The sequence below is a fragment of the Myodes glareolus genome, chromosome 8 (assembly GCF_982192425.1).
Source record: "Myodes glareolus chromosome 8, mMyoGla1.1, whole genome shotgun sequence".
NCBI classification, from domain to species: domain Eukaryota; kingdom Metazoa; phylum Chordata; class Mammalia; order Rodentia; family Cricetidae; genus Myodes; species Myodes glareolus.
This window is the reverse complement of record NC_142033.1, coordinates 32413153-32433505: the sequence shown is the minus strand read 5'-3', so window position 1 is coordinate 32433505 and position 20353 is coordinate 32413153.

The following is a 20353-nucleotide window of genomic DNA, read 5'->3' as shown; positions in this document are numbered from 1 at the left end:
AGCGCAGGTGACAGATTTCTCAGTGTTTGATGTAAAAGCTATTCCTCTGCCTTGAGAAAGTAACACCCCACCGCTTTGGACACAAGAGCCATGGAAGACAGTGTGCCTGAAACACTTTCGCTGTCTGACCTGAGGGAGGAGGCGGGAGGCAAAATGGGGTGTGCTTGGAGGAAGTGCTCAGTTTCTGTGGGGTTTCAGCATCACAGTCCAAACAGATACAGCCTATCAACAGCAGCTTCTGGAACGTTGTACAGACAGGAATATGGGGGACGGGGAGACTATAGCAAGGGCTGAGGACAGAGCAGAGGTAGCAACAGGGGAACCAGCCAGGTCCGGGACTGAGGCCTCTCTCCCAAATGTGGCATTGCAGATAGGGCCCCAATTTGTCTCTGAGCCCTGGAGTCATGCTTTCTTCCCACCCTGAAAGTGCTAGCCTGCATGTGGAGGACCAGGGAGAGGATGAGGAGGACAGCTGTTATTTGAAACAGGGTTGCTCCATCTCTTCAGGCCTCCTTTTCATTCTCTGTGAAATAGAACAATGCCAATTACCTGACAACTGGCTTCAGGGATGAGAACAGGGGAGACCGAGCAAATGACACACACAGAGCATCTGGCCCCTGTCATGTATGAGGAGTTTTATGAATTATGGCCATTATTGTATCACATAACATTTAGCTTAGAGCCTTTATGTAGGGGAAAGATTCCTGTGACAACCACCTGCTCCCAGATAATCACTCAGAAGCTTAATGTAAATTATAAATGCTTGACCGATAGCTCAGGCTTATTGCCAACTAGCTCTTGCATTTTAAGTTAACCCATATTTCTGAGTTATGCTCTGCCATGTGGCGGTAACTTTATTAGCAGGGCACATTTACCTGCTGCTCCCTCTGTGTCTGGCTGGCGACTCCTCTGACTCCACCCTTCCTCATCCCATCATTCTCATTTTGGCTTTCCCACCTAACTTTATCCTACTCAGCTATTGGCTAGTCAGCTTGTTTATTAAACCAATCGTAGTGACATATGCTCACACAGTGTACAGAATTATTTTACAGAACCTTTGTACATACATGTCACTCTTTCTTGGAAGTCTGTTGAGGGCGATTCTGGGTGCTTCTATAGGAACTGGGAACCTGTTGAAGGGAAGGGCTACTTATTCTTCTAGATCTTTATTCCCATCACGGGGTGGAAACTGTGATGGGCAAATGAACAAAGTAATGCAGGAGTGGAAGCCACACGGCACGGTGTGGTCTCAGCAAGGTGTGCTCTCAGGTACAGTGTGCTCTTACATATCTGTCAACCACATGGCGTGGTGTGGTCTTGGCACCGTGTGGTCTCAGCATGGTGTGTTCTCGGCACCACATGCTCTCATTTATCTGTCATTCCAGGAGACTTGTGGCCTTAGGGTCGACCTGAATGCCATGGTTAGTTTTTGTCAATTTAACACATAAAGAGAAGGAACCTCGACTGAGCCTCCTGTGGTGGTTTGAATGAGAACGTCCTTGCTGGAGGAGGTGTGTCACTGGGGATGGGTTTTTTTTAATTGTTTTTATTGAGCTATATATTCTTCTCCACTCTTCTCCTTTCCCCTCCTCTTACCTCCCCTCCCCTTCTACCATCTCCTGTAATCACCACGCTCCCAATTCACTCAGGAGATCATGTCTTTTTTTTCTTCCCATGTACATTAGGTTCACGCCCTCTTTGTTGTCTAGGTTCTCTGGGGTTGTGAACTGTAGGCTGGTTTTTCTTTGTTTTATATCTGAAAGTCACTTATGAGTGAGTACATATGATATTTGTCTTTCTGGGTGTGGGTTACCTAATTCAATATGATATTTTCTAGATTCATCCATTTGTCTACAAATTTCAAGATATCATTATTTTTTCTTCCATTGTGTAAGTACTCCATTGTGTAAATGTACCACATTTTCCTTATTCATTCTTCGGTCGAGGGGCATTTAGGTTGTTTCTAGGTTCTGGTTTTGACAAATAATGCTGCTATGAACATAGTTGAGCACATGTCCTTGTGGTATGATTGAGCATCCTCAAAAGTGGTATTGCTGGGTCTTGAGGAAGGTTGTTTCCTAATTTCCTAAGAAATCACCATACTGATATCCAAAGTGGTGGTACCAGTTTGCACTCCCACCAGCAATGCAGAAGTGTTCCCTTTACCCCACAACCTCTCCAGCATAAGTTGTCATCAGTGTTTTTGATCTTGGGCATCCTTACGGGTATAAGATGGATTCTCAGAGTTGTTTTGATTTGCATTTCTCTGATGGCTAAAGATGTCGAACATTTCCTTAAGTGTCTTTCATCCATTTTAGATTCCCATTTTTTATCGAATTATTATTATTTTTGATGACCAAATTTCTTGAGTTCTTTGTATATTTTAGAGATCAGCCCTCTGTCCACTGTGGGGTTGGTGAAGATCTTTTCCCACTCTGTAGGCTGCTGTTTTGTCTTGTTAACCATGTCCTTTGCCTTACAGAAGCTTCTCAGTTTCAGGAGGTCCCATTTACAGGGGTGGGCTTTGAGGTCTCAAAAAGCCCATGCCATTCCCAGTTAGTTCTCTCTACCTCCTATTTTCCTATTGAGATATAAGCTTCCAAGCACGGGTATAGTGGCATGGCGGCACAAGCCCTGAATCCCAGCACTCAGGAGGCAGAGACAGGCGGGTCTCTGTGAGTCAGAGGACAGCCAGGTCTACATAGTGAGTTCTAGACCAGTTAGGGCTATGTAGAAAGACCCTTCCTCAACAAACAAACATAGGCAAGCTCCCAGCTGTTGCTCCAGCACCACATCTGGCCGCCTGCTGCACTGCTTTTTGAGATGATGAGCACAGACCCTAATCTTCTGGAACCATGAGCCTCAAATTAAATGCTTTCTCATTGACTCTTCTAGTCGTACTATAGCTATGAAGAGACCCCATGACCAAGGCAACTCTTAAAAGAGAAAGCATTTTGCTGGAGCTTGTTTACGGTTTCAGAGATTTAGTCCATCATCGTCGTGGTGGGGAGCATGGTGGCCCACATGCTGGTGCAGTATCTGAGAGCTACATCCTGATCCGCAAGCTGGGAGAAAGAGACACTGGCCTTGGCATGGGCTTTTGAAACCTCAAAGTCCACCCCCAGTGACACACTTCTTCCAATGGGGCCACACTTCCTAAGTCTTCTAATCCTTTCAAGGAGTGCCATTCCATGGTGGTGAAACATTTGAATATATGGCCTATGGGGTCCATTCCTATTTTAAACACCACAGTTGCCTTAGTCACAGTGTTCTGTTAAAGCAATGGAAAAGTAACTAAGGACAAAAGTGTGGGAGAGTGCCCCTACCCCTCATCAGCTGCAGCACTCAGGAGAGTGGTCCCCACACGTTGCCTAGGCAACACTGTAGAGCTGGCCCTGAAGGTGTAGGTGTGGGAGGACCGACCCCGAGGACATGAAAATGGGAGAACTGGTTCTGTCCTTTGCTCATGGCTGCAAGGGGTGAACTAGCCAGGGCAAAGAATAAATAAAGAATAAATAAAACTAGCCAGGGCAAAGAATAAATAAAAAGAAAGTTAAAAAAAAAAGTAACTAAGACACATCTATCAGATTTGTCTGGGGGTATGTCTATGGGGACTTCTTTTGATTAATGATTGACATGGGAGGGTCCAGCCACTGTGGGTGGGGCCACCCCCGGGCAGGTGGGCCTGAGAGGTGTGAGAAAGAGAGCTGAGTAAGCCAGGGGGAACAAGCCTGTAGGCAGCTCCCCTTCACGGTTCCTGTTTCTGCCGGTTGGAGTCACTTCCCCAACTTCCCTCGGTGTCGGGCTGTGACTGGAATGTGTAAGCAGAATAAACCCTCTTTTCCCCAACTGCTTTGGATCATGATGTTTATCACAGCAACAGAAAGCGAACTAGAACACCAGACTTTAGCGAGACATGATTTCTGAAACAAACTGGGCATGGTAGAGGGAGGAGGATGGAGTTTAGGATGGGCTTTGGCTATTTGAGACTTCATCTCAAAACAAAACAGCCAAAGGGCTGGGGAGGTGGAAGGATGGAGAGGAAAGTCACACAGGAATGAAGAGACTGGAAATCTGAAAACCGGGTCTAAGGGTTGGTGTCCTGGCTCCGGGGCACCACATTTAATCCTGGGCACATGTGGGGGAAGAAGAAAAGTGAGACACTGCAAATGAGCCTTTGACCTCTACACATGTACTATGGCCAGTAAGCATGCACGTGTGCGTGAGCACACACTACATAAATGTAAAAATATAATTAGGTTAGGCATAGTAGTACATGCCTTTGATCCCAGTACTCAGGAGGCAGATGTCTGTGAGTTCAAAGCCAGCCTGGTCTACAGGGTGAGTCTGAGGTCCAGCCAGAAATACGTAGTGTGGTTCTGTATCAAAAAAAATAATAATAATAATAAAAGAAAGAAACAAAATGTGAGCTTGAAATCTGACTTTTTTGTTAGAAATTCATTCTCAGCTCGTCTCTACTGAGTCCTTGGCTGATGCGCACTTGCTGGGGTTGACGGGATTATTTAATTGCTGTTTTCTGTCTCTAACTGCTGTGATTACGACTCCAGTAGTGGATACATCACGGGTGCTCCATAAGTAATAATTATCTTAATTACGGCCTAACCTGTGTGATATAAGCTATCAACATAGCCGATGGCATTTGTGCACGTGCACTCTCTGGGGTGGTGGAGAAATGTCCCATGGTGACGGGTCCAAGGAATCTCCCCTCCATGGTCACAGCAATTTCAGAACTATGACATCAAAAAATACACACAAGGCCACAGTCATCACTGCAAGTTTGCTGAAAGCATTGTCTTGATAATAGTCTGTGCTCTGAGGGTGCTATATTTAGATGATGTAAGCACTTCCTCACTGAACAACTATCTTTTGATCGCTATGAAAAATAGATGTCTGGCCCTTTTCAGTCCAGGTCTCTTGCAAAAGTACATGAAAGTATTTTGGAGCTGTGAGTGTGATTAAGGCAGGGTGCACAGGTAAGTCCCTGGCCTTCAGCAGTATTAGATATCACCATGGATAGTCACATTTGGTGGACATGATGCTCTCCGAGCAATTTTTTTGTATTTTGAGACAGGATTTCTCTGCATAATAGCTCTAGCTGTCCTGCAACTTGCTATATAATCAGGCTGGCCTCAAACTTAGAGACCCATCTGCCTCTGCCTCCCAAGTGCTGGGATTAAAGGCGTGTGCCACCACTGTCCGGCGTCTCCAAGCAATTTTTAACTTAACTTTAATTTTATTTTTGAGACAGGTCTCACATAGCCCAAGCCTCCAACTTCATATGTAACATATGCCTTGAACTCCTGAGTCTCTTGCCTCCACATCTGACGTATTAGGTTCAGAGGCATGTGAGCTTTTTAAAAACCCCACCAGAGTCTCACAGCATCTTGTAGGCCTTATGAACCCAGCAAGCATTATTACCTGAAGCATGTAGGCGGGTCACGTTTAGACACGGGGTGTGGGCAGAGTATGGAGATGAGTATGGGAAGGGGCTGTCGGGTTGCAAAAGACAGGATTCCAATAACTGAGTCTAGAGGCGTTCTGGTTTGCTCTCTTCTTTTTGAAAATAGAAGGTTTAGTCACGTATGTTCAAGATGACTGTAAATTCTCTGTGTGGCAGAGGATGACCCTCCATTTCCAGCTCCTTGCTTTCTCCTCCCAAGTGCTGGGATTAAAAGCCTGTACTGCATCCCAGACTTTAAAGATGTTAGTTGGCTTTTAATTTTTTAAAAATCATATTTGTGTGTGTGTGTGTGTGTGTGTGTGTGTACATGCACATGCCAGGGCACACATGTGTCAGTCAGAGGACAACATGGGAGTATGTGTTCCCCTACTGCCATGCAGGTTCTTCAGTTCGAATCCAGGTCAGGCTTGGCAGCAAACGCCTTTGTGTGCTGAACCCCTCACTGGCCCAGCTTTCTGACTTTTTAGAGACTAGGTTTCCTGTGATCCAATCCACCTTTGATGACCCTGAGTATCTGATCTTCCTGCCTCCTACTTCTCAGATTCTAGCTGACTGCTACCAACTGTTACCGACTTTATTTTTCATGCTAGAATCAGACAATATATTATTTCACAAAGTAAAGCGTCCAAGAAGCCAAGCGGAGGAATCTGGCTTTGTAGACAGAGAAAAGTGGAGGAATGCAGAAATAACACAGAAAGGAGATCTGTCCCTTAAAGTCACTCTCTTTAAGACACAGACACCAACAGAAGGGTAACTAATTGATTAAAGTAGGGATTCTCAGCCTTCCTAATACTGTAACCCTTTAATACCGTCCCTCATGTTGTGGTGACCCCCACCCCACCAAAAGATTATCTTCAGTGCTACTTTATCACTGTCATGAACTGTAATGTAAATACCTGTGCTTTCCAACGGTCTTAGGCGACCCCTGTGAAAGGGTCAGTCGGCTTCCAAAGGGGTCGAGTCCCACAGGTTGATAGCCACTGGGTTAAAGGCGCATTACCCTTTGGCAACAAATAAAGTAGAAAGAATATCATTATCAATACGGATTAAGTTGATCTCTTTGGGAAATTTGAGTGTTATCTCTTTAGTCCTGATTTCTTAAAAGGCTGAAATTTTGCCTTAATTTGGTGTTGGAACCTTAGCACAGTTAATGATGAGGACAATGGCTGATGCTGATGGACCAAGGGTCTGATGACCGTGTAGGAACTGGACACAGGACCTGCACATGCCAGGCAAGCACTAGACCAGGAAGCTCCAAACCCAGCCCTTGCAGTTTTTTAAGGTAGAGTTTCTCTATATAGCTGACCTTAAACTTGACATCCTGTCTCTGTTCTCACAGTGCCAGGGTTCAGGTATGTGCTCTCCCAGGCCCTCCATTTTGATATTTATGTCCTAGGGTATGGGACCTTTTGGGAAGCAACCACCTCCTGGGGCTTTTAGTGAAAGAACCAAAGCCATTCCAGCACTGACTGAGCACCCGCTGTGTGCTGTGCACTGCTGGGCCCTCATATGACGTCAGCTTCCTGCAGAGGATGAACCATGGACAGGTGAGTTTGGATTCGGCGGCTCAAGCTGTAAGCGGCAGATGGATTCTGGCCTCCATCGTTTGACCCAGAGCCGGCGCTCCTGGCAGCCATATTGTTCCTCTGTGGTACTGCACAGACAAAAGCCACAGAGAGTGGTAAGAAAGCTGCTGCGGCAGTCCGTGTTCCCGCCAGGAGGGTGGGAGACTGTCTGAGGAATGGCCTGGAGCTGAATTGTGAAGGCTCGGATTAGAAAACAAAATGTCAAGCAAGAAAGACTGGCTTCCTGGAGGCCTTGCCCTGGTCCTGGATTCCTGCCAGGCCTGAGGTAAACCCCTGCCCTGGGCTCCTTCCTGGGCTACGTCAGCCTCAGTGGCAGCCCTTAGTAAATGCCACACCTCTGCCTTCTTATCCAAGCCTTTGTCTGTTAGGTATAAACCTTCTTCAGGGTGGTGCATACTCACGATCCCAAGATTCCTGAGGCTAGAGCAGGAGACCAGGCTGGCCCTAGTGAGACTCTGCTTAAAACAACAACAACGAAACAAACAAACAAACAAAAAACCCAAAACAAAACAAAACAAAAAACCAAAGACAACAACACAGACAAGAAAATCAGGCTGGAACTGTGGTGGCCTAATTAAGGCCCTAGGTTCAATCTCCAACACAAATTAAACAACCCTAACCAAAAGAAAATAAAAATTTACTTAAGGTAGGTACAATGGTCTCATAGGAACTTTCAGCACTCAGGAAGCAGAGACAGGAGGATTGCCACGAATTCAAGGTCAGTTTGGGTCACAGAGCGAGATTCTATTTCAAACAAACATACAAACAAATATGTATTAATTAATTAATTTATTTACTTACTCATTTGTTTATTGAGACAAGGTCTCCCTGTGCATAGACGGTTGGCTTGGAGCTTGACATCTAGACCAGGGTGGTCTTAACCTGAGAAGATCTCTCTGTGTTTTTGTTTTGTTTTGTTTTGTAACTGATGAGCCTTATTTATTCTGTGTTAGTCTCCTCATTAAGATGCATTTTGGGTTTTCTCATTCTCTCTCTCTCATACATGACACCCCCATCACAGTTCTCCCTCCTGCCGCAAGAAGATGCTCTCACCTCTGCCTCCAGATCTGGAACTTCAAGCGGAACCACCTTATCTGGCTCATTTCCCTTCTTTGACAACAGAGACCAGTCTGCTGGTTTCATTTCCCCAGCACCCAGAAGACCCTCAAGTTCACTGATACGACTTCACACAAATGAACCATTTTTCTGAAGTCAGAGATTTTATACAAGAAAATGATTACATTCAGTTTGAAACACCGGTTGCCCTGCCCAAACAGACGTTTCTATAGTGCTAAGGTATGCTGCTCTTGTGCCTCATGATTTGAAACACACTTTTGTGGCTAACTCAGGAGGATGCCTGGAGCCAGAAGAAATCTCTTAAAGGTGTACACTAGGAAGGGAGTGCTCTCAGCTACGGGAGCCTGACAGCGGCCTTTGAAGTGAAGATGATGACGAACCCCACTCTTCCAGCCGCAGTTTTACTCACACATAGAAGACATCTGGCCTGTTAGGGTGGCAGGAAGCCTGCAGTTTGAGTGGGCAGACAACAAAGGGAGGTGAATGTGCACAGGAGAGGTTTCCGATGTTTAAGACATTTAAGTACAAAACGGCCTGTACGTGATGGTGACCATGTTCTTAAAAATCTCAGCCCCAGCCAGGCAGTGGTGGCCCATGCCTTTAATCCCAGCATTCGGGAGGCAGAAGCAGGCAGATCTCTGTGAGTTTGAGGCCAACCTGATCTACAGAGCCAGTTCCAGGACAGGCTCCAAAGCTACTGAGAAACTCCCTTGAAAAATCAAAAACAACAACAAAAACCAAACAACAACAACAACAAAATCTCAGTCCCGGCTGGGCAGTGGTGGCGCACAGCTTTAATCCCAGCATTCGGGAGGCAGAGGCAGGCAGAACTCTGTGAGTTCAAGGCCAACCTGGTCTACAAAGTGAGTTCCAGGACAGCCAGGTCTGTCACACAAAACAAAACAAACAAAACAAAGCAACAACAACAAAAATCTCAGCCTCAGAGTATCTTTAATCTTTAATCCCAGCATTTTGAGAGGTGGAGGCAGGCGGATCTCTGAGTTTGAGGCCAGTCTGGTCTACACAGGGAGTTCCAGGCCAGCCAGGCTACTGTAACATGAGGGCCGGCTTGCTGGGGTATCTGTCCCGCCCAGTACCCCACAACCGGCAAGCCCCAAAGAAAATCAACCACACAGAGATCTCTATAAGTTATAAAACTGATTGGCCCATTAGGTCAGGCTTCTTATTAGCTCTTATAACTTATGTTACCCCATTATCCTTATCTACATTAGCCACATGGGCTCAGTACCTTTCTCGATGTGACAGCTTACATGTTGCCTCTTCGGTGGTCTGCACAGGAATGGCTGAGGGAGCTTTCTCCTCGCTAGCCTTATCCTATTCTCATTGCCCCGCCTCTACTTCCTGTCTGGTTGACCCACCTATACTTCCTGCCTGGCCAATCAGCGTTTTATTAAAATACATGATTGACAGAATACAGATAATTCTCCCGCACCAGGCTACAGAGTGAGACCCTGTCTTAAAACACAAAACAATTAAAATCTCCTCAGGAACACCATTCTTCATGTGTCCATGTCTCACTTTGACTAAGGTCATGGGACAATTGAAGAACCTATTCCCATTGGAAGTTATTGGCTCTGGTAAGTTCGAGGCAGCTGCTGTGGAAGACCTAAACAGCTCCAGAACTCATTATCTGAGACAAGGTCTTACCCTGTAGTCCTGGCTGGCCTAGAACTTACTATGTAAACCAGGCTGGCCATGAACTCACAAAGGTCTACCTGCCTCTGCCTGCACCATTTCTATTTGATTATTCTTAAGAATGTGTTTCTGGGACTGGAGAGATGGCTCAGTGGTTAAAAACCCTTGTTGCTCTTGCAGAGGTCAGGAGTCAGTTCCTAGCATTCAACATGGCTGCTTGAAACCATCTGGAACTCCAGGTACACATATGGTACACTCACACACTCACACACACACACACGCAGTGTGTTAAAATATTCATACACATAAAATAAAAATAAATAAATATTTCTTAAGGATTCCTTTTTCTCCTGGTGGACAAGGTGATTTAAGCCTAAAATTTGCAGCATTCCAGAGATGGAGATGGTGGGATTGTGAATTGTGACTGTACTATACAGGGAGACCCTGTCTTTAAAAAAAACCAAAACAACAAAAAACAAAATAAAGGCTTGGGTATTGTGGTAGCAAATGGTCTTTTTCCATCTCCTAGCTCCAGGAAATAAATTTCAGGGAAGGTGGAGAAAATAAAAAGGACTCAAATGAATGCCCAGAACCCTACCATCCTAAAGCCAGGTCCCTGGAAAGGGCAGAGAGTACAGCCATTGAAGGTGCTGTCTTTGCAGGCTTCTGTGGCCTCTTCCCAACTCTCTACCTGTTTAGCTCTGGAGCTAACAAGGAGACCCGCTAGCACATGGACAGCGGCCTGGAGTCTTGCTCTCTGTCCCCTGGCCAGAGAATGGAAAACTCCCAGCTCCTCCTCCTCAGTCACAGAGTTTTGTAGCAGAGAAGTTTTTCAGGATAGTGCCATGGGGGAAGAGGAATACAAAGCTCCAAACAGGGGGACACAAAAGGGAGGAATAAAGTCAAATGATAGAAAAGGCTAGGGATGGAGCTGGTTTGGTAGAGCGTTTGCCTAACACACAGGAAGCCCGTGTTCTATCCCCAGCACTATACACCCATAACCACAGCCCTTAGGAGGTGGAGACCACCGGAGAATCAAGAGTTCAAAGACTAGCAAGTCCCAGGACAGCCTACGATCCTTTTTTGTTGCTGCTGGGTTTTTGTTTTAGTTTTTGGTTTTTTGAGATGGAGTTTTTCTGTGTGGCCTTGGCCATATGGGAACTTGCTCAGTAGACCAGGCTGGCCTCCAATTCTGCCTCGCGAGGGCGGGGATTAAAATCATGCACCACCACCGCCTGGCTTGTGAGTTCCTATCTTGAAAAAATAAAAATAAAAAAGCCTGCTGTGGTGACAACTGCCTTTAAACCATCACTTGGGAGGTCAGGGCAGCACCCGGCAGGGAGAGGCAGGAGGATTTCTGTGAGTTTGAGGCCTACCTGGTCTATGCAGTGAGTCCCAGGCCATCTGGGACTACAAAGTGAAGGGGGGAAGTAGGATGCCACTGTTTCGGACTAAGCCTTTAGACAAAGAAAAAAAAAACATCAAAATGGAGCCACTCACATTAAAGTCCTCAGTCATCAAGGAGAAAACAGGCCCTCTCTGTGGCTTTCCAAGATTCATGATAAGGCAGAGTTTCCCACACAGGCCATTTGAACGAAGCCCAGGCTTTGATCTGCACACAAAAGACGCAACCTGAAATAACACGGTGGGAGCTAATCAGGTATTTTCCCATTGTTCTTTTCTTGTCCCTATCTTATCAAGAACGTGACTTTGAAATGACCGATTTTCTCTTCTTTTAAATTTTTACTTTCTCCAGGCCTGTCCATAAAATCAATTCCCTGCCATAACTATTAGATTCTTACCCTGTGTTCAGACCTGAGAGTTGCTTGATTGAACAATGGGAAGGAAGGCTAGTTAAGATCATGGGACTGATTTAGTGCGATGTTCCTGTTGACAAGTTTTGTCTGGGTTGTCTAGGTTCTGGTCCAAACAGGATACTGAGAGTGGTGGGCAGAGTGCCAAAGTGCAGTCCCAGGTATCCAAGGCAGGAGTTGAGGGATGCCAGGGTCTCTATAGCCTCTGGTAGCTTTGATAGCCTGTGACGATATTTCTAGAACTAACTTGACTTTACGATTATAGGGTGGGCCGCTGCTCAGGTGGGCACAGGGCTGTGGGTTTGTGTTTTAGTAGGTTTCCCACGCTGTGCAGAAGTGACTGGCCCACAGGAGGCTGCCGTTTTAAGGAAACAGCTGGGAGGCAGTGACCATCTTCTGGATAAGGAATAAGAAGACTTTAACCTAGGGCTCTGGAGCCTCCAAGGGAGGAAAGAGCAGGTGATGTCAGGATTCAGGAAGTGAGACTGTGTATGGAGGGGACCGCGGCACAGATCCTGGCGGGAGGGAGACGAGCCAGCCAAGGGGCCTTGGGATTTGACAGCGAAAGCTTACAAATACACACGACAAGAAATAGGGTTAGAGGCATGAATGAGGTTAGCTGGCCTCTTTGGAGGAAGAGCCTACATTTTCCTTCCAGAAAAAGTCCTCATTGTTCAGGCCAATCTGATCCATCTGTCTCGTTAGCCTGTATAATAATGGCTGACATCCCTTCAGTCCCCAGGGTCTCATGATATAGCCCAGGTTTACCTTGGATTACAGGAAGGTGCTTCCACAGTCTCCTCCTCCCCTCCCCTCCCCTCCCCTCCCCTCCCCTTCCCTTCCCTTCTCCCCTTCCCAGTTTCATGTAGACCAGCCTGTCCCCAAACTCTCAGAGACCCTCATGTCTCAGCCTCCGACTGCCGTGATCACAGGGGTGTATGCTACCACAGCTGGTGAGAAAACCGGTGAGCTCTTTCTCTCTCTCTTCCTTCTTTCTTTCTTTCCTACCTTCCTTCCTCACTCTCTTTCTCTCTATCTTCCTTCCTTCCTTCCTTCATCCCTCCCTCCCTCCCTCTCTCTTTCTCTCTCTCTTTCTTCCTTCCTTTATTCTTCCCTCCCCCTTCCTTCCTTCCTTTCTTTCTCTCTTCCTTTCTCCCTCTCTCTCTCTCTCTCTCTCTCTCTCTCTCTCTCTCTCTCTCTCTCCCTCCCTTCCTTCTTTTTTCTCCCATTTCTTTTTGTTGTTGTTGTTGTTATTTTTTTTTTTTTTGCTTTTTGCTTTTCAGGACAGGGTTTCTCTGTGTAATAGCTTTAACTGTCTTGGGAACTTGCTTTGTAAGCCTTACCCAAAGAGATCTGTCTTCCTCTGCCTTCCAAGTGCTGGGATTAAAGGTGCTCACCTCTACTGTGTGGCACATAATGATTAATTTCTTAACCACTAGACTTTACACTTCTGGAAAACGTTTTTGCACTTCGTGTTACCGATACGTCTCTGGTCAGTTTAGCACTCAGCGATAGACACAGTAGAGCTTTGTCATGTCTTCTGAGGTTGCCGACATTTACACAGGAAGAACTGCAACACTGGCAACAGGTTCAGAATGTCACAAGCCCAGTGTTGGGGAGAATAGGCATATTGTACTTCCGAATTCACTGATGATGTTTTGATTGTGCCCACAGAGGTTATTGTCAGTGTGTCAGTGCCCGGGGGAGCCCCCACTGCTGAAGGGAGAAAGGCCGTGCAGGAGGGAGGATCCTGGTCCCCATCAGTGGATAAGGTTGGTAGCGTCAGTAATCACCTGTGCCTTTGTGCGGTGATGTACACCGGCCTTTTTGTGTGGAGGGGAGGCACACTGAATAAATGAGCCTGGTGGCCAGGGCCGTGGGAGCAGTAGAACAGGCGGCAGGGATGTGGGGCCACTGAAATGCAGAAGAAAACAACAACAAACAACAACAACAACAAAACCGAGCTGAAGGGAATGAATGAATGACTTCTCCCCACCCCATGTTGTCAGTCTGTCTGGAAAGCAACAGAAATTTAGAATTTAGAAATTCAGAAAGCATCAGTATGACTGAGACTTTTGTTTTCCACCCACCTTTGACTGATACATAGACCCAGGCGATGTTTGTCCCCTGGAAAGGGTAGCCGATTAAACATGGGCCCTAAGGATAAGCTGACGCCCAGGAGCTTTGAAGAGAAATGTGTAATGCTTGCAGAAGGCCCGTTGTTTTTATTTATTTAGTTATTTATTCATGTTTGAGGTTCTGGGGTTCATCCCAGGGCTTGCTGAAGAAATGCTCTATGTGCGACTTATTTCTCTGTCCTGTGTGTTTTAACCAGTCTTCGTGGTGTCCCTCTGCTGAGCAGCCATCAGAGAAGCTCCTCCTCTGACCTCCAGGAGGGGCAGGGCAGGGCAGGCTGGAGTCTCCAGTTCTACTTTCTCTGGCTTGATTGGTGGCTTTAGGAGAAGCAAATAGTACTCAGACAGATAAGATAGTGATCCAGCGGGAGCCTGAAGTGAGGAGCTGTCTTTCAAGCAGAGCCCTGCAGAAGCTCATCTGATGTTGAGGACAAGACCTGAGTTTACAAGACGGGTTTCCAGGCTTGCTGGAGAGGCCTTTAGTCTCTGCGCTACCCTTGTCTTCTAACCACTGCCGCTGCCACCCCACCACCACTGCCACCACCACCACCACCAGCATGGCTGCCGCTGCCACCACCAACACTCCGTTACCAGCACCCCTCCTCCAGGAATCTTTTGTTTTGTTTTAATTATTCACTGCAGGCAATGCGCATACAATAATCTGTTGTCTATTTCAAGGGGAATGGGAATACAGCTGCAATATGCTTTTATTCATTTTTACCAGTGAAAACGTCCCTTGCACAGTCACGTAGGGGAAGATGGGTTAGTGTGAGGGCTAAGGTTAAGGCTTGCAATCTCGGCTAACGTGGACCCCAGTGAAAACTAGGCATTAAGAGGCAGGAGTAGTGGCACAGGCCTGTCACCCTAGCGCTTGGAGGTCCAGGATATGAGGATCACCCAGGAACCCTGGCCAACCTAGGCTACAGGAGGAGGCTCTCTCAAACAAACACAAATAAAATAAAAAACAGCATTAGCCCTGAACTGTCAGCTTTGCACACAGGAGAGTCTTACATTTGTAGCGACATGACCACCTACCAAGATACAGCTCTTGGGCTGAGGCTGTATCAGGTGGTAGAGTGCTCATGTTCTATGGTGACATCCTGCATTCAATGGCCAGTCCTGTGTCCACTAATCGAGTCGATAAGTTGCTTTTGTTCAGTTGACCTTCATGCTTCTAGGTGAACAAAATGGCTAACTCCTGATAATATTAATATCAGTTTTCCACAGAGTCATCACAGGGAAGAATTTAATAAGATAGCATCTTCCCTAATGATGCTTGACATTTCTGTTTTGGTCTTTAAAATGTTTGTTTGCTTGTTTTGATCAGGTACTATGTTCTATCGGCTGGCCTGGAACTCTCTATGTAAACCAAGCTGACCCCAAACTCACAGAGATCGGTCTGCCCTTGCCTCCTCAGGACTGGGATTAAAGGTGTGTGCCACTATACCTAACTCTCAACAATGCTTTTATTACATTTTGGTTTATCTTTATGAGTGGTTGTGATGCACGCACGTTACTGCACTAAGAGCTTCTGGATGTCTGGGGACAGCTTGTGGAAGGAAGTCTGTGCTCTCTTTCGGTCACGTGAGTCCCAGGGCCTGAACTCACGCCGTCAATCTGGATAACAAGCGTCTACTGGCTGGACTGTCTCATCTCAGCCGCTACAGGAGGGGGTGCATGGCTTCTGCTCCGCAGCTCTAGATTCTGGGACTTGGCTCAAGTGTTCTCTCCTTAGGGAAGAAAGGCTAGAGAGGTTCTTCGCTGGCAACGACGGCACCATAGGTAGCTTTTCAAAGGTAGGCTGAGTAAAGCTCCCTGATTCCTTGACTCTGTGACCTCGATCTTCTCACAGCCAAGGCTGCTGCGGAGCCTACCCTAGCGAGGGCTGGAAACTGGCATCTCTCTTCCTCCCTCCCCCATCACTTAACCTCATACTTTACTTAGTGTTCGGAGGATGAATCCAAACACAGTCTCACCTTCAGGTTTAACCTCAGGCTGAGGACTAGACTCAGCTCCGCCGTCTTCCAGGAGTGGCAGGGGAGGTTTAGGCAAGGGCGAGGTTGTGTCCTAATTTCTCTCCAGAAGATTTGGGAATTCGGTTTGGTTTCAGGGGCAGTTGTGAGGGTTTAGATTCTGAGCCGGCCTCTTGCGCCCTCTAGTGGTTCAAAAGATCACAACCTCACAGAACTTTTCAATCAACCGAGCCTTTTTTTTTTTCTCTCTCTCCAAGGATGAAGTGCCTTAACCTTTTAGCTATTTGTTGTGTAGGGAATCCAGTTCATAGCTACAGTTACAAAACAACAACGCAGCTAACCAAATACACACAATAGGAGACTTGACACATCTTGTGGGATCTTTGGATGGGCTTCGGTATCTTATTTTGTTGTACACACCCAATAAACTAGAGGTACTTAATGGATAATTGAAAAGATGCTCTAATCCAAGGTGGTCCCTCTCTCATTGTCAGGCTGTGAAACATTAACTCCTGGAGCTGAACAGCAACATAAAGGGCTCTTATCTTCCCAAGATAGCTCCACTCCCAAATGACAGCAAAACATCAGATTTGGGGTTGTCACCAGTTTAAAGTCTCAGTTTTGCCCAGATTCCACGATAGCAGCCAAATCCTCTGGAGAACAAATCGTCCCTTGAACAATGACAGCCCTTAAAAGATTGTGTTCAATTCATAGTATCACAGTGCATTTGGGACACTGCAAACCTCTTCGGGATTGAGGTTACGTTGCGCTCTACACCGCCCTAAGCACACACACTTCTTATGTAATCTACGTACCACGAATGACTCTAAACTAGGAGCAAATGCACGCACACTGCCCGTGCCGGCATACACACGCACACTGCAAAGGCAGCGTCCAGCCTTGGGACTGCCCAAAGCTCTAAATATCACCTGATGGAATGGAAGAAGCCCCTTCCAGGGAGATTTTGTAACTCGCTGAGCTTACTCAAGTTGCCCATGGTGGCCTCAAGCACCTGGTGACCACAGAGCCCTGTTCGCACCTGCTGCTTAATTAGGGCCTAGTTTGTTTTCCGTCTGTCTCCCCACCCAAAGCTAAGCCCCATCCACAAAAACTAATTGTTTGTCCACACAGCAGCCTAGTAGAGTCTAGCACAGTTCTGGGCAGAAGGTGTTAAATAAACACTTGTCAATTCTTCAGTCCCTTGGGGTAAATGCTGCTGGCAACAGGCCACAGGCAAGGGTGACACCATTGCTCAGAAATGCAGGTGCTTAAAAACTCTGAAAGTGTCAGGCAGTTGGTGGTGGCGCATGCCCTTAATCCCAGCACTCGGGAGGCAGAGGCAGGCGGATCTCTGTGAGTTCGAGGCCAGCCTGATCTACAAGCTAGTCCCTAAACTACAGAGAAACCCTGTCTCAAAAAACCAAAACCCTCTGAAGGCTGAGATATGCACCCACGTGGTTGACGAGCATTCTTTGCCTCGGTTCAGTTAGTGAATGAACACAATCCCAGGGCTCCATGTTTCTCTGCATTCATTTTGCAGGCCTAATGGCAGATGGACTAAGGTCCGTGGATAGTTTGTGGTAGGATTGTCTGGGAAGGAGCTTTCTTACCTCACAACGTGGAATAAATTCACCTTTAACACACTTGAAAGTCAAGGAGTGCTGGGTGAGGCGGCTCAAAGCAGAACTTCAGGCTAGCCTAAAAGGCATAGGCAGATCATTTTTTCAAAAAGTCAATCAACCAGCAAAAAGCCAATCAAGCAGCAAAATCCAAATAAAATCCAAATAAAAAGTTGTTTTTAAAATATTTCTTAAGGACCCATTTTTATTTTCTATGTGCATTGGGTTTTTTTTTTCCTGCGTGTCTATCTATGTGAGATTGTCAGATGCTTTGGAACTGGAGTTATAGACAGTTGTGAGCTGCCATGTGGGTGCTAGGTAGGAATCGAACCCCAGTCCTTTGGAAGAACAGCCAGTGCTCTTAACCGCTGAGTCATCTTTCCGGAGTGCCCCCCCCCCCCATCCCTTTATTTAAAGTAAATGCCTTGCGGCTCTAGAACAAAAGCAGCTGTTGGAAATGACTGCGACTGTGCAGGCAAAGTCGAATGGACGTGAAGTAGGACTGTACCGGTGTATGTATGACTCCGTGGCCGAGTCCTTAGCTCCGAGGGCCCTGAACTACAGAAACAACAAACTGATCTTGACGCTCGGGCACACCTACAGTCTATTCAGCAGGCTGAAGAAGGTTGCTTGAGCTAAGGAGCCAAGCAACCAACACCCTTCCTCCCCCAATCTAAGGGAGGAGAGGGGACCAATATGCACACTTTGTTATCTCTTCTGCTTTCCTTTTGTGCCACCTACTTTCCAAAGATAAAGATGCAGGCACAGTGGTGCCTGCCTATGATCTTAGATCTGAGGCAGGAGAATCAGAAGTTGGAGGTCAGCCTGGACTACATATTGAGACACCCCCCCCCAAAAGGGGGGGTAAAGAAAAGAAAAAGAAAATCCAAACCAAATCAACAAACAACTCTCCCCGCTTAAAAACAAAATAAAAACAAAGAAAAGTGGCAACAGAAGGGGAAAAAAAAAGACAACCTGAGCACATAGAGGAGCAGCAAGCATGGGCTCGGTGCTGTAAATTTGACGGAAAGCACAGGGACAAAGCAGACCCCAGTCCAGGCAGGCTGAGTGGAAATGCCAGGCAGTTTTGTGGCTTTCAGTTTTTCCATCACCAGTTATTTTTGCTTGTCTTTTTTTTTCCTTTTTGTTTTTTCTGTGAATAAGTAAGGTTGTAGCTGGAGCTACGGTGATTTTTACCTTCTGCTTTTTATCAGTTTGGCTCAATTGTGGCTGTAACAGAAAACTCCAGAATAAGTGTCTTAACAAGATGTCACTCGGGTCTGTCATGTTTTAGGTCTGGGTGGACTTGGGACTCTGAGAGTCAGGGACCTTTCCATGCTCAAGGTGGCCCCACAGCCCATTTTTAGAATGCTTCAGTCACATGTCTTTGTTCTTTTCTTTTTCTTACCAACAAAGACCTAAGAACTATATGCCCTTTACTTGTAGGACACTCACCCAATTTCACCCCCAACTAATGGTCACATTCGATTGCCTGGAACTCTTCTTCAAGACCCAATCTAACTGGAAGAGAGACTGTGGAAGGAGGGAACAAGGAAATACACAAACACGTGAATCTTCAGGAGCTATAGTGAGTATGATTACTAGAAGAAAACATGCAACCTTTGTCCCTGGAACCAGGCATCCTTCTGATCCAGAAGTGAGCCTTGCCCTGCTCTCCAGGGGTTGGGTGTGGCAGACAGAAAACTAGAACTCAGCAACGTCAGTACGAAGATCTGATGACACCATGCTGCGGGTCAAAGGGTGATTTGAAATCACATGATTATGGATGTCTATTTAAGAGTAGGTGTGAAGGAGACGTGGTCTCATTTTCCCAGTCAAATAATAACTAAGGCATTCGTATTCCATAGAATGTTCCATCACTCACAGCTGAGGAGTCTGGGTAGGAAGGGTAGACTCCAGTCACATTCAAATGACCCCCACCGTCTGGGTCCTGACTATTCAGGAGAGAAAAAAAAAAAAAAACCCTGGTTCTTCCTCTAGTTCTTGTTAGAAAAAGAAGAGGTTTTTTTTCTTTTTTTCTTTTCCGGGATTGTTCAAAATTCTACCTTCGATTTTCTTGGCATGCTATTCCTTCACCTAAGCTTTCATAGATATACCCGGTTTAAAAGTGACCTCATCCTTTTCCTCCCCAAATTTGCTCCTGGTTGACCCCTCCCCATCTGATTAAAGACACTAGGTGTGACCTAAGCTAGGGTCGCCTCTTCCCTCACAGCTCACGCCCACCTAGTGAAGGCTGTGCATTGGACTTCCCTCTCGGATGGTTCTTACTGCCAGGGGCATTTTCTCTTTGCTGGTCTGAGGTAGCCTCCCTGAAACTCAGCTGAGGGCAACATTCTTTTTTTTATCTATCTATCTATTTATCTATCTATCTATCTATCTATCTATCTTTCCATTTATCTATTAATCTACCTATCCATCTTCTATCATTTGTCTCTCTATCATCTATCTCTCTATCTATCTACCTATCTATCTCTTCATCCATCCATCCATCCATCTATCTATTAATCTATCTATCCATCTTCTATCATCTATCTGTCTCTCTATCATCTATCTATCTATCTATCTATCTATCTATCTATCTATCTATCTATCCAACCATCCATGAATCCATCCATCTATGGCCTCAAGCTTTCTTTGGAGCAGACTTGCCTCAAGTTGCTGGTGATCCTCCTTAGTCTACAGAGCGCTGAGCCGCAGATGTACCTCCCCACCCCCCAGTCCTTCTAAGATCTGGTCTCCTTGTTCATTCCTAGATGGACTGTTGGAGTTTCCAGCAACTCCACGCATCTTCTGCTGAACCCTCTTGAGATTCCTCTGCATGTGGTTTGCTATTCCTTCTAGAGTATGTCCTTTTCCACTGAGAAGCCTTGCGCCACCAACCATTTGGCGATCAACCGCTGAGTTTTCGAGTCTGGTTCCAGCCGGCCTCGACTGTTCCATTTCATTAACTCGAGGAAGGCGAGGCTGGGACCTTCCTACTTGGCACAGAG